Genomic DNA, 13,654 nt, shown 5'->3' with positions numbered 1-13,654 from the left:
ATACGTCGTCAGTTAACCGCTCTGCGCTTCAGCCTCCTCTAAAATGGGGTAGCAGTAGTATCTATATCATGGGGTGTTGAGATTAAACTAATTATACTCTAAACTGCTCAGTAAATATTAGTACATTTATTTTATTTTTATTTATTTGTTCTTTTTGCGATACGATCTCGCTCTGTTGCCCAGACTGGAGTGCAGTGGTGTGATCTCAGCTAACTGCAGCCTCGATGCCTGAGCTCAAGTGATCCTCCCACCTCAGCCTCCCAAGTAGCTGGGACCACAGGTGCGAGCCCATGCCTGGCTAATTAAAAAAAAAAAAAAAAAATTGTGTGTGTGGAGATGGGGGGGTCTCGCTATGTTACTCAGGCTAGTTTCGAACTCCTGAACTGAAACCATCCTCCCCACCCGGCTTCCCGGGATTCCAGACGTGAGCCATGGTGCATTTAGCACTATAGACAAAAAGAGTCAGAAATGGCAGGGCCCTTAGAGATATTCCACTACATTTCCTCCCAGAGCGTGCAGGGCTGCTCCAGCTAAGGTCACACAGCCAGTAAGTGGCAGAGCCTGTTTTCTTGCTCCTTGTTTTGACCAGAAGAGGTGGGAGGAGGTCACTTCAGCCAGTTAGGCCTTGCTCCTTTGAGGTTCTTTTAATCCTCCAGCGAAGAGACATAATGGGAAAAATAATGTAGAGGCGAGAGAGTAGAGTCAGGAGTCCTGCTGCTGAGAGGCCTCCCCTTTCCTTGGGAGTCCTTAGTGGGCTAGACTCTGTCACCTCCTAGGGGTCCACCTGCTTCGAGCACCTGGAGGGATCTGGGCCCAGGTCTGGAGCCCAGTATCCTTTCTCCAGACTGAGCTCCCTGCCTGGTTCCGGTGAACCTCTACCTTCACTCTCACTCCTCTTCTGCATGGCAGGCTTGGCTTTCTCTAGGGCAGCAGGTTTGGGCTGGGATGTATGAAAGCACTCTCAAAGCTGGCCACACGGAGAGCAGGGTAGACAGGCTCTTGGCCTTGTGAGCACAGGACTGTTCCTCCAACCCCCAGAGCTGCTAACAGCTGGAACTGCCCCCAGAGCTGTTCTTAGAGCTTTGTCGACTCAGCTTTTGCCAATTCAAGCAGGATCTGATTCCCATGTTCTCTCGGGCTCCTCTGTGCTGTCTGTAAGTGGGTGCAAACAGCCTATTTCCCTGAAGGACGCCAAGTAGGTTTGCAGTCCTACTCAGGCTTACTTCGCGCCTATATAAACTTGGGAATGACCCCAGTGGAGGACCTTTGCCAAAGGTAGAGGCTCTTCCTCAGTGTATACACGGACTGTCCCCATGTCAGGTGAATTTCCTATGGGATGTTTGTTAACAAAATAGAGTGTCATGTTTCAGATTTTTCTCAGATGACTGTAGAGCCCTATATCAATTTTTTCGTTAAAAAGAAAATCTGAATCTACATAAATGGGGTTACAAGGCATATTGTCAGGAGCATGGCTTTAGACTTGGATGGGCTTGAACTTGAAGCAGGAGTCTGCTGCTCACATGTATTGGACAAGTTATACCATGTCCCAGTTCCTCTTTGGTCTAATGGGAATCTTACCTTCCTCATTAGTGGTTGCGAGGATTCTGGAGAATGTTATGGAAATGGCTGGCACATTTTCCATAGTGGTATGGAAAATAGTAGGCACTACATGGCATATGAAACATCAAGCAGTGTCTTTGGCCAAATATGTAGTATATTCATATAATGGAATATTCTGTGGTAGTAAACAGAGGAACTAGAGCTATAGGTGTCAATGTGGATTACTCTCACAAACATAAAATAGAGCAAGAAATAAGTTACAGACTGATTCTGTTCAGAATGATACCATTTATAGAGAGGTTAAGAAGATCATGTAAAATAGTGCTACAGATCATATTATATGCTGTGTCAGGAGGGGAAGAGATGCAAGGGGGTGATGAGCTCTGCTTTCTAGGTGGTGGTTGCCTCTGATGGGAAGAGGGGGGATGTGATTGGGAATGGCTGCCTTGGGGCTGGTGCCTTGTGGCTTCCACTGTTGTTTTGCAGTGTTTTATTTCTTGGACTGGGTGGTAGGTGCATCAGTGTTGGTTGTATTCTGCTATCTATCTATCTTTTTTTTTTTTTTTTTTGAAACAGAGTTTTGCTCTTGTTGCCTAGAATGGAGTGCAATGGCATGATCTCAGCTCACTACAATCTCCGCCTCCCGGGTTCAAACGATTCTCCTGCCTCAACCTCCCAAGTAGCTGGGATTACAGGCATGTGCCATCACGCCTGGCTAATGTTGTATCTTTAGTAGACATGGGGTTTCACCATAGTGATCAGGCTGGTCTCAAACTCCTGACCTTTGGTGATCCACCCGCCTCAGCCTCCCAAAGTGCTCGGATTACAGGCATGAGCCACTGTGCCTGGCCGCTATCCATCTTTTTGTAGGTTCAGGATATTTCTTTTTTTTAAGAAAAGGAAATATTTTCCTTTGGGTTACTGACAATGGAGGAATATTTGACATGTAAAATTAAATTGGTCACAGAATAAGATAGTACCTGAGGCCTCGAGTGTTGGCTATATACAACAGTGGAAATGGAAACACAGGCAAGGCTTTCCAAAAGAAGGGAGGAGGGTTTTAGAGTAGGGGTGTTTTCTGTTTGTTTGTTTGTTTGTTTGTTTGTTTGTTTGTTTGTTTGTTTTGAGACATTGTTTTGCTCTTGTTGCCCAGAGCTGGAGTGCAATGGCATGATCTCAGTTCACCGCAACCTCCGTCTCCCAGGTTCAAGCAATTCTCCTGCCTCAGCCTCCTGAGTAGCTGGGATTACAGGCATGCGCCACCACGCCCAGCTAATTTTTGTATATTTAGTAGAGACAGGGTTTCTCCGTGTTGGTCAGGCTGGTCTCAAACTCCCAACCTCAGGTGATCTGCGTGCCTTGGCCTCCCAAAGTGCTGGGATTATAGGCATGAGCCATTGCACCCGGCCAGGGGTCTGTTTTAAGAAAGATAAATTTCATTGTACCATTACTTCTTTTGAGCTCTAGGAGTAAAAACTTTATGGTGGTAAATGTGGAAATTACCAATTTACCTTCCTTTTCGTCTTTCAGATCCAAGAACTGATTCCCATAAGCCTTAATGTTTTGCTTTAGGGCTGCCCAGCCATAGAGGAGACCCTGATTTCTAAGGATTTTTAAGTTAGGATTTTAAGTTACAATTTAGCCCTGGTCAGACTTCAGCTAGTTGTGTATAATTTTACAAATACCATTTCTTTTCACATAGGGTTAAAAAGTAAAGAAAAATCAGCAATTTTCTTATTCTATTGTTATACATTTTTCTTATTTTGAAGCATCTTTGAGCCTTCTCTGGAGAAGCTGTGGTTTTGTTGGGCTTTTCCAAAATATTTTACTATGTGAGTCTTAATGAAAGCTGATACAAGAATTTCTTGGTAAACTCCTCTATTCCGAAACTTGGGGATCTGATCTGGTGTCTTCTTTTACAGATGAGGTAATAGAGGCTAGAAAGGGTATGTAATTTTGCTGATGTCATGAAGCTAGACTCAGACCCTCCAGGAACAGTGAAGGTCCACAATGTGGAGTATCTAATTGTATTGTCTGGTCTGACAAGTCTACTTTTTTTGACTTGGGATATTGTTTTGGATCAGATAAGGTATAGTAGTCTTTCCTTTTACTGTATTTGATAGCTGTCCTTTTTGGACAGTGAGTATCACCAGGAACGTTTTACTGCCCAGTTCTTTACCAGGATGCCTAGTACCTTTTACTGGACATACCTGGAAACTGTTGTAAGGGCCTAGAAGAGGCTGATGCTTCCTGTGTGTGTCTCTCTCTGTGTGTAAGGGTACTGGAGGCTTCTTGTGGAGCTTTACTGGAATCTGAGGCAGTTAGGGGAAGGACAGCATGTGGTTGACTGAGGGTGAAATTTAAACTACCTTGCTCTTCCAGATCTCTGCAGTCTTTGGAGCAAGAGAGTGTCATCAGTCAGCCAGCAAATGATTTCTTCCTTCTGCTCCCTTCTTGTAGGTGCTTGGTGCTCAAATGGACATGTGTGTTGGTTTCTGAGCCACATGTAACTGAATAGTTATGTACACCTATTCTTAACCCATTTTTGTGGGAATGCACGTTCCCTGTTGTTGAAATTGCTGTTAATGACAAACATTTATTGACTTGTTAATCAGAGTGTGTTCAGTACAAAATAGATGTGGTGAACCAGCCTTCTTTGCTGTTTGGTTCTCCTAAGCTGTTCTACCCTGCGGCATCTGCTCAGTCTTGAAGCATTGTTTAACTGTTTAAGTTATGGGGACTTAACTTTTCAAGGCTTTCCAATTAGTAAGTTCCTTCAAGGCAAGTCCAGTATTGTGCTTGTGATACCACAATGGCATTTCATCTTCCACTGCCTCTCACACAGTCATCATTGCAGGGGAGTCCCCATCCTATTTCCTACCCGCCAGAGGGTGAGCTCCCTAAGGACTATTTGTATCCTTAGTTCACTCAACAGTATCTGGCACAAAGGAGGAGGCTTGCTATAGACTAGTGTCTGTGTTCGTATTCCTGAAAAAAATCATATGTTGAAGCTCCAACTCCCAATGTGATGATATTTAGAGGTGGGGCCTTTGGGAGGTAATTAGGTCATGAGGGTGGAGCCTTCATGAATGGTATTAGTGCCCTTATAAAAGTGACCCTGGAGAGATGATCTCCCTCTCCACCTATGCGGATACAGCAAAAAGGCCTTCCTTTGCAAACCAGGAAGAGGGCCCTTGCCAGGAACCAAATTGACCAGCACCTTGATTTTGGACATTCTAGTCTTCAGAACTGAGGAGTAAATTTGTGTTGTTTAAGCCACTCAGTCTGTGGTATTTTTGTTATAGTGGCCTAAACTGACTAAGGTATGCTGCCCAGGTAGACACTTGTTAAATGAATGAATAGAAAATGCTTACCCAGTAAGCACTGGTTTTGGTGACCCTTTAGAACTGATCACCCAGAACTCCCAAATGTGCAGATGTAATACACGTGCTATTCTTGCCTCATGTCATAGAGGTGGTGGCCATTCAGTAAATACCCACTGAATAGAACAGATATTAGGAATCCAAAAGGGGGTTATGACTCACCCTTCCCCAGAGGAGAGAGTTTCCTTACAGTCAGTTCTGTATTTTCAGGTCTCTTGTATTTCATGCCCACAGTCAGGACTTCGAGGACACTGTTACAGCAGGAGCAAACTATTTATATAAACGGCCACATACTATTTTGGTTTTGCACACTCTGCCATCTCTGTCACTATTCTGCTGTAGTAGTACAGAAACAACCATAGAATGAGTGTAGCTGCATTCTGATTTTTAGTTATGTACCCTGAAATTTGGATCTCATGTAATTTTCACATTTCACAAAATATTCTTTTAATTGTTTTCAACCATTTAAAAATGTTAGCTGGGCACAGTTGCTCACTCCTATAACCCCAGCACTTTGGGAGGCCAAAGTCGGAGGACCACTTGAGCCCAAGAGTTCAAGACCAACCTGGGCAACAAAGTGAGACCCCATCTCTGCAAAAATTTAAAAACTGGCCAGATGTGGTGGCAAATGTCTGTAGTCCCAGCTACTTGGGAGGCTGAGGCAGGAGGATTATTTGATCCCAAGAGGTAGAGATTGCAGTGAGCTGTGTTTGTACTACTGTACTCCGGCCTGGGTGACAGGCTGTTTTTTGTTTCAAAAAAACAAAATAGCAAAACAAAAATGTTAAAACAATTCTTGGCTTGTAGATTATACAGAAATAGGCAGAGGCTGGAAATGACGCCAGGCTGTAGTTCATTGACTTGCATTCTAGGAAGGCGTTGGGAGCTTCCCACTCACTTACTCACTGTGTGTGCTTAGGCACTGGGGACATGACTGGACAAGACAGTGCCTGTCCTTGTGGAACTGTCAGTATCCAGGGGACAGATATTAATAAAATATAGCAAACACCAACCAGTGCTAGGAAGTTTGAAAGGAAAGAGATGCAGTACATGTATAACTGAGGATCTTGATCTGGTTTAGGGGTTGGGGAGGGCTAGGAAAGACTTTTCTGAAGAAGCGACATTCGAGCTGAGACACAAAGGATGAATTGGTGTTGACTGGGGGGCGTAGAGAGGGGGAGTAAAGTGTTCTAGGGAGAGGAAGTGGCATAAGCAGAGGCCTTTAGGTGGGGGCGCTAGTTGCATGTGGGACTCAAGGAATGCCTGGTGGCAGCTAGGGGTGAAGGGGACATAGCCTTTGGGCCAGGGCAGGATTTTGGTCTTTGTCCTGAGCTATAGAGTCAGTGAAGAGTTTTAAGCAGAGTTTGACAAATAGTTCTTTTTTCTTTCTTCTTCTTCTCCCAAATTGATCGTCTTTGTTTATTTGGGCTGCTGTGATAAAATACCATAGACAAGGTAGCTTATGAAAAACATAAATTTATTTCTCATAGTCCTGGAGGCTGGGAAGTCCAAGATGAAGGCACCAGCAGATTTGGTGTCTGATGGGGGCTCACTCTCTGTTTTAGAGATGATGCCTTCTAGTGGTGTTCTCACAGCAGAAGCGACAGACAAGTTCCCTCTGGGGCCTCTATCGATGTATATATGTATGTATGTATCTAGCTACCTAGCTAGCTAAGTGTATTTTTCTCCTGAAATCCCTTTTACCACTCTGGCCTCTTTTATAAGGACCCTGATCTCATTCTAGAGGGCTCTGCCCTCATGGCTTAATCACTTCCCACAAGGCTTCACTCTTAATACAATTATCTTGGGGACTGGGTCTCAACATAGGACTTTTGCAGAGACACAGACATTCAGATGGTGGCACTGATGGTTTGGTCATGCCTAGTATTTTTATTTAATTAGGTGGGAGGATTATCTTGTTTGTGTATGAAGGGTTGAAGTATTTATATGTTATGTACTGGCAAACAGATTTAAAAGTTGATAAATGCAAAACTGAACCTATTTGGAGCTGTTGCTCCTTAATTGTTTCCGAGTCGGGGGTGCTGTGATGGATGAAGCTCGCTTTGGCAGGTGTGTGTGGCTGGGGCCAGCCCCGCCCTGGTGGACTTCCTTTCCTGAAGCATTCCTAATAGCCCCTAGCATTGACTTCTCTCCTGCTGCACTTGCTTTGCTCGTATGCACTTTGCCAGTTTCCTTCCCCCATGGAGATAATGAATTCTTGAGAAATGGAAGGAGGGGTTGGGTGCATTCCGGGTGGAGGTGTACCAGCTCCTGCCTCACTGAGGCATCTGATGAGGGTAGACATGTCTCCTTGGTCAGACGCTTTTACCTTTGAGTCTCTGGGGTGCAGACTTCCCACCTCCAGTCAGAACAAAATATAAACAGTAACACCGCCTTCCTCTAAAGAAAGAAAAGGACCCTGCCATTGTATCTCAGATTGGGAGAGAAAGGCATTTTCATTAGCAATTTTTGGTTCTGGTATTTATGTAGTGGGGTCTTAATGACATTTGATTGGGTGTATAGTATCAGGCCAGCCCTCAGGTGGGTTTCCTTTGCTTTCACAGAGTGAATACATTGTGGAAATGGTAAACTAGGTAGTTGTGACTAGTTAGTGGCTTCTAACTAGTGTTCTGTGAAATACTCTGCCTGGAGTGCTCAGTTCAGTAAACATCCTGAGCACTTTTATGTGTGACACCATGTGAGGTACAAGAAGCTGAGAGGATCCCTAGGGAGACTGTGGCTTTCATGATTGTCCAGTAGGCAGTAGCTCACCAGCCAGCACAGGAGACCCTCAGTCGGCTAGAGATTCAGGATGGTTTTGTTCCCTGATCTAGACTTTGAGCATCTGCTGTTGTGTCCTACTACAGCATCACTTCCCAGGAGGAGATTTTGTCAGTGTCGTTCACTACTGTGCCTTTCATGCTTAGAGGATGCTAGATGCTTGTTGCCTAATGCATGCTTTAAGCCCTCATGTCCTCTTGGAGTGTGCATGTCTGTGTGTCTGTGTGTGCGTGCATGTGTGTGTGTGTAAGTAAGCCTCTCTCCCTCTGGATTGGTGACAGTGTTGTTAAGGTTATAAATCAGAAATGCCTAGCACACTGCCTGACTCTTTGTAAGTACTCAGTAAATGTGGCTACACAACCCAGGCCTGCTGGCATTGTTGCCACTGTCGCCACTCTGACTCTTTTGAGCCAATAGGTGAGGTGGGTCTCCACTCCCTTGAGTCAGGTGGACAGGATGCCTTTCTCAAGGACAGGTGCGAGGGCTGAGCTGGCCAGGAAGGTGTGCTCATCCTTCCAGGCCTGCCTCCCATAGGTCTTCTGTGGGTCCTGCAATTGGCTCGCTCTGACTCTTAGTTTTTGCTTCCCTCTTGACCCATTCAGGCCTGGTAGAAAGAGTTATCTCTGAGCATGGCGGGGGGTCCCGATAATCTATTATGCTTTTAGTGTCTAGGACTGTAAAGTCATGACAGTGACTCATCTCTTTTTTTTTTTTTTTTTTTTTTTTTTTTGAGACGGAGTCTTGCTCTGTCGCCCAGGCTGGAGTGCAGTGGCCGGATCTCAGCTCACTGCAAGCTCCGCCTCCCGGGTTTACACCATTCTCCTGCCTCAGCCAACCGAGTAGCTGGGACTACAGGCGCCCGCCACCTCGCCCGGCTAGTTTTTTGTATTTTTTTTTTTAGTAGAGATGGGGTTTCACCATGTTAGCCAGGATGGTCTCGATCTCCTGATCTCGTGATCCGCCTGTCTCGGCCTCCCAAAGTGCTGGGATTACAGGCTTGAGCCACCGCGCCCGGCCGTGACTCATCTCTTTAGCCCCCGTTTGCAGCAGAGGGCCCAGCCCAGCCCAAAGCAGGCACCCAGATGTTTGGTGAATTGGGGGAAGTTGTTCCTGTCCAGGAGCCTTAATGTAGTATGTGTAATTTTCCTCGTTGGAAGGCATGGCTCTGTCTGCCAAGAAAGACAAGGCATGTAGTCACCATGCTGCTGCCTCACATTGACATTTTTAAAGCCAGATCTTCTGAAGAAGGAAGCAGGAAGGAAGGCTAACTTGCTTTTCGGCCCATAGAGTTTCAGTAGTTGCGGGAAGTTGGCTGGGCTGTGTGTATGTTGCTGCACTGGTGCCTGGTCTTCTTTGATAGCTCTCAGGAGCATGAGGTTGTGCTTAGCAGTTATGTCCCATCAGTCCTCTTGGTTTCGATCAGTTCACATGCTCCCAGGGGCCCACATATCAGAAGGGCTGCTGTTGCATGACACTGTCCATGGAAATCACTGCGGTCATGAGAGGAGCAGTGGCTTCGGCCTGTAGACTCAGAGACCTTTCACCATGACTCAGCATGGGAAGCTGAGGCTCAGAGAACTTCAGCCTGTCTCATCCAGGGCCACCAAGGGAACAACTGGGCCATGTCTTCTGTTGTATTTAGAGTTGGAGGCTGAGGAGAGGTGCCTGTCTGCCTTCTCTGCTGGTCCTGGGTCTACCTGTTGCAGGGACCCAATTCTAAGGGACCTGAATCAATTCAATCTACTGCCTCAGCCTTTCAGAGGCTTCTCATTACTTTAGGCCGAAGGCTGTGCTGCTGAACATGGCCTTCAGGGTCCCATGGGGTCTGACCCCTGTCATTTCCTCTGTTGCAGGCCCACTTGACTTCTTTCACTTCTTCAGATGTATCATCTTCCCATCAGGCCCTGCCTCAGTCCCTTTGCAGGGAGGGCTCTCTCTTCTCTGGTTACTTCTGTTCATTCTTCAGAGAAGTCTTCCCTGTTCCTCCCACTCCTCACTGCCGTGCTTCTCCTTCACAGCCCTTAACGCTGCCTACAGTCACTGTATTTCTTTGTGTACTCATCTGTGGTCCAGCTCCCTTGCAAGACTGGGAGCTCCATGGGGCAGGGACCCTGTCTGTCTTGTCTCTGGTTTACCCCAGCGCCTCATGCAGCCTGGCAGATGGTGGGTGTCCAGCATCGACTTGAGGAAGAGTGATGAGGGAAGGCTGCAAACCCTTCCAGGAGCAGAGTTGCTCTACTGCTCCGGCTCCTGGTGCTTGGGGCTCATCGTCCTCTGCCCTGCACACCCATGGCAGGGGGGTCTGCCCACACCCACCTGCCTTTGTGCCACACTCCCTTCCCTAGCAAGACAATGGTTCCTCTCAGCATTGTCTTTTTTGTTTGGCCTCCTGATGAGAGGTGAAGCCAGTTGGACTTCTTGGGTCAAGTGGGGACTTGGAGAACTTTTCTGTCTAGCTAGAGGATTGTAAACGCACCAATCAGCACTCTGTGTCTAGCTACAGGATTGTAAATGTACCAATCAGCACTCTGTAAAAACACACCAATCAGTGCTCTGTGTCTAGCTAAGGGATTGTAAATGCATCAATCAGCACTCTGCAAAATGGATCAATCAGCACTCTGTAAAATGGACCAATCAGCAGGACGTGGGTGGGGACGAATAAGGGAATAAAAGCTGGCCACCCCAGCCAGCAGTGGCAACCTGCTCGGTCCCCTTCCACGCTGTGGAAGCTTTGTTCTTTCACTCTTCACAATAAATCTTGCTGTTGCTCACTGTTTGGGTCCATGCCACCTTTAAGAGCTGTAACACGCACTGCAAAGGTTCGTGGCTTCCTTCTTGAAGTCAGCGAGACTAAGAACCCAGCGAAAGGAATCAATTCTGGACACACTGGGAAAGACATTACCTTTGGACACAGTGTTGTTCACTTTTTTGACTGGGATCAGACAGCAGATAATACACATGTTTGTATGTAAATGTATACTGTCAGTGTGTACATAAAACCGAAAGAAAAATGTCACTACTACGTATAGTAAAGCTAAGTACTATTTTCTCTTTTAATACTAAAAAAAAATGCTTGTCCCCTCAAAATTGATTTCATATCTTCTTAATTTGATATCCTGGCCACCAGTGAGTTACCACTCAAGTTTAGAGAAGCCCATTCTGCAGGACTGCCTGGCTGTGCAGCTGGTGCTGCCTCCCTCCCTGCTGCATCTTCCTCTCCCTGCCACTGTGGGATGGGGCTGAGGTTGTTCCCTTGGGTAAGAGGCTGTCCCTCCCTGCCTTCAGCAGTTTGAAGGATTCTCAGGAAGACAGGCAGACAAGGCCTGTGAGTCCTCTGCCTCAGGTGCCATAGGGTGCAGTTCAAGGCTGCACCCAGCATGTCACAGCCTCCCTGGGTGCACCAGGAAGAAATCACTTATTCTTTGTGGTGTGGGTTTTGGAAGAGGCTAGTGATGGTTTTGCTGTGAAGATGAGTTTTGACTTAAAGGGCTTGAGAGATGGAGAGGGACTGGCCAAAGGGAAATGCAAGTTCAAAGACACCCGTGCAGAGGCAAGGAAGTCAGAACAGGGTGTGTCTCACAAGTGGTGTGGGTTCTCCTGCCGGGTGCATAGGATGCTTAAGGGGGTGAGGATAGAAGAGGAGCTGAGGAGGCCAGGGAGTCCAGGGTGAAGGGGTAGGGGTGTCTGCCCTTTGGGCAGTAGGGAACCAGTGGAGCTGTACCTGTCTGAAAGTTCTACAACTAGAGTATCATTTCTTAGATGTTTGGTTTATTTGAGGCCGTGCATGTTTTATTAGGTGTTTGCTCCAACGTGTTAGAATTGGAAGGATGATGTACTCATCTGTCCAGGTAAATGTCTAGAGGATTTTGGAAAGGATCTTTCTGATGACACCCTCCCAGATCCTCCGGATCAAAAGACATCATATCAGAAGTAAATATATTCTAACTTTGGACATTAATGCTCCAAACTTGAATGCCAACTGAAGCCTAGACCACAGCAGAAAGCAGCCTCTCAAAGTCCTTGGTTTGAAGGGCAATAGCTTATTAGAGAGTGGTTGTATTAATTTGTTCTGACTGCTGTAACAAGTTACCATAAACTTGATGGCTTAAAACAACACATATTTATTCTCTGATAGTTTGGGAGGCCAGAAGTTCAAATCAGCTTCACTAGGCCTAAGTTCAAGTGTCGACAGGACTGGTTTCTTTGGAGGCTCCAAGGCAGAGTCGGTTCCCGGCTTCTTCCAGCTTCTGGTGGCTGCTGGCATTCCTTGGCCTATGGCTGGCTTGCTGTAATCTCTGCTTCCCTGGCCACATCGCCGTCTCCTCTTCTGCAGTTGAATCTAGGCCCACTCCTGAGATAACAGTGTTAATCTATTCATGAGGACTGAGCCTTCATGGGCTAATCACCTCTTAATGGTTCCACCTCTTAATACCATCACAATGACAATTACATTTCAACATGAGCTTTGGAGGGGACGTTCAAATGTCTGTAGCAAGTGACCTCTGGCTTGCAGGCCTGCCACCTGACAGGTTCCCTATTTGGCCTGCCTTCTTAGTTGTGTCTTTGTATTTCATTGTAAAAGGCATGCATGTGTATAAAAAGAAAAATCAGCCATTGCTGAGGGGTGCACAATTAAAAGTGAAAGTCCTTCTAAGTCCACTTCCCAGAAGTCACCACTAGAACTGAAACTGGTTATGTACGCGCCCTGAAATTTGCTCAGTGTATATGTGATCTACACAGAGGGATCTATGTCCTTGTGAGAGTATATTTGAGGAATTAATTTGTGGAGGAGGAAATACTGAGTCAACTTTATTGGGATGGCTACAGAGGAAACTCCCCCAACCACCTCCTCCCTGCACCCCCAACCTTTGTTTCCCTCAACAGGGCTTGTTGTCTGGAGGAAGGAAGGGAGCTAGCAGCAGTGGTAGCCTGCCTCCCTCCTATGCACAAAGTCCCAGCAAGTGCAAACCCTCTGCTTCGGCCGTGTCATCCCACTGCTGAAGAGGTTATGGTGTTGCCTAAAACGTGGCTGTGCAGGTAGTTTGTGGAGGGGTTAACTCGGAAGAGATTTGATGGAACATTTCCCAACAATTCTGTCAACTCGTAAATTCTAGCTGGTTATCAGAATTCAAACGCATGTCAAAAAAATGCATGTCAAAAAAATGATAACTGTTTTAGTTAAGACATTTTTAAACTGTTCCGACTTCCATCTGAAATATGTAAGCTTAGAAAGTGGTTTTCTTAATGATGACACAGATCGCTGATATTTGTTTAAAAAAAGCTCAGGCTGAACACAGCCCCTACCAAGGTGCTCTTTTGCTGCTTGGTGGTACTTTCCATTTCAGAGCAGCTGAGTGTTTATAGGTGGGCACCTGGCACAATGCCTGGGAGAACACAGAAGGCCTTTCAAAGATCTGTCAAATGAGATTGGGATCTTTAACCAGGAGGTACTGCCATAGAACAGACTCTAACACCAGCTTCAAAACACCCTCCATTTAAACCAGCTGTGAGCTCCGCAGTACAGTGCACAGGCAGGACACATGCTTACTACCAAGGCCTCTGTGGGCCAGAGCAGACAGGGTGAGTGTGTCTGAAAAGACTGCACCCTAATGACCTCCCTGTTGCACAGTCCCAGAATTGGGTTTCACTACATAACAGCAAAAACAGGAATTGGCTATATAGTGTTTCAGCTTTAGGAGGCTTTCACTTTGAGCCTGATTCCATTTCTCTGTTACCCAGGGCTTGGCAAGTGGCACCGCACCCCGAGCAAGGCTGTCCCTCAGCTGCAGGTTAGAGCACAGCTTTGTGTGAGTCGGCTTGTGACAGGCTGGAAACACAGAACCATGGTGGGCGGAAGGAGTGTGTGTGGCAGTTCTAAGTCATTGAAATTGCTGTTCTTTCTTCCCAGGCCACGTGGGGTGTCCCTGCTC

This window comes from Rhinopithecus roxellana, chromosome 10 (assembly GCF_007565055.1).
Source record: "Rhinopithecus roxellana isolate Shanxi Qingling chromosome 10, ASM756505v1, whole genome shotgun sequence".
NCBI lineage: Eukaryota > Metazoa > Chordata > Mammalia > Primates > Cercopithecidae > Rhinopithecus > Rhinopithecus roxellana.
Note: the sequence above shows the minus strand (reverse complement) of the source record.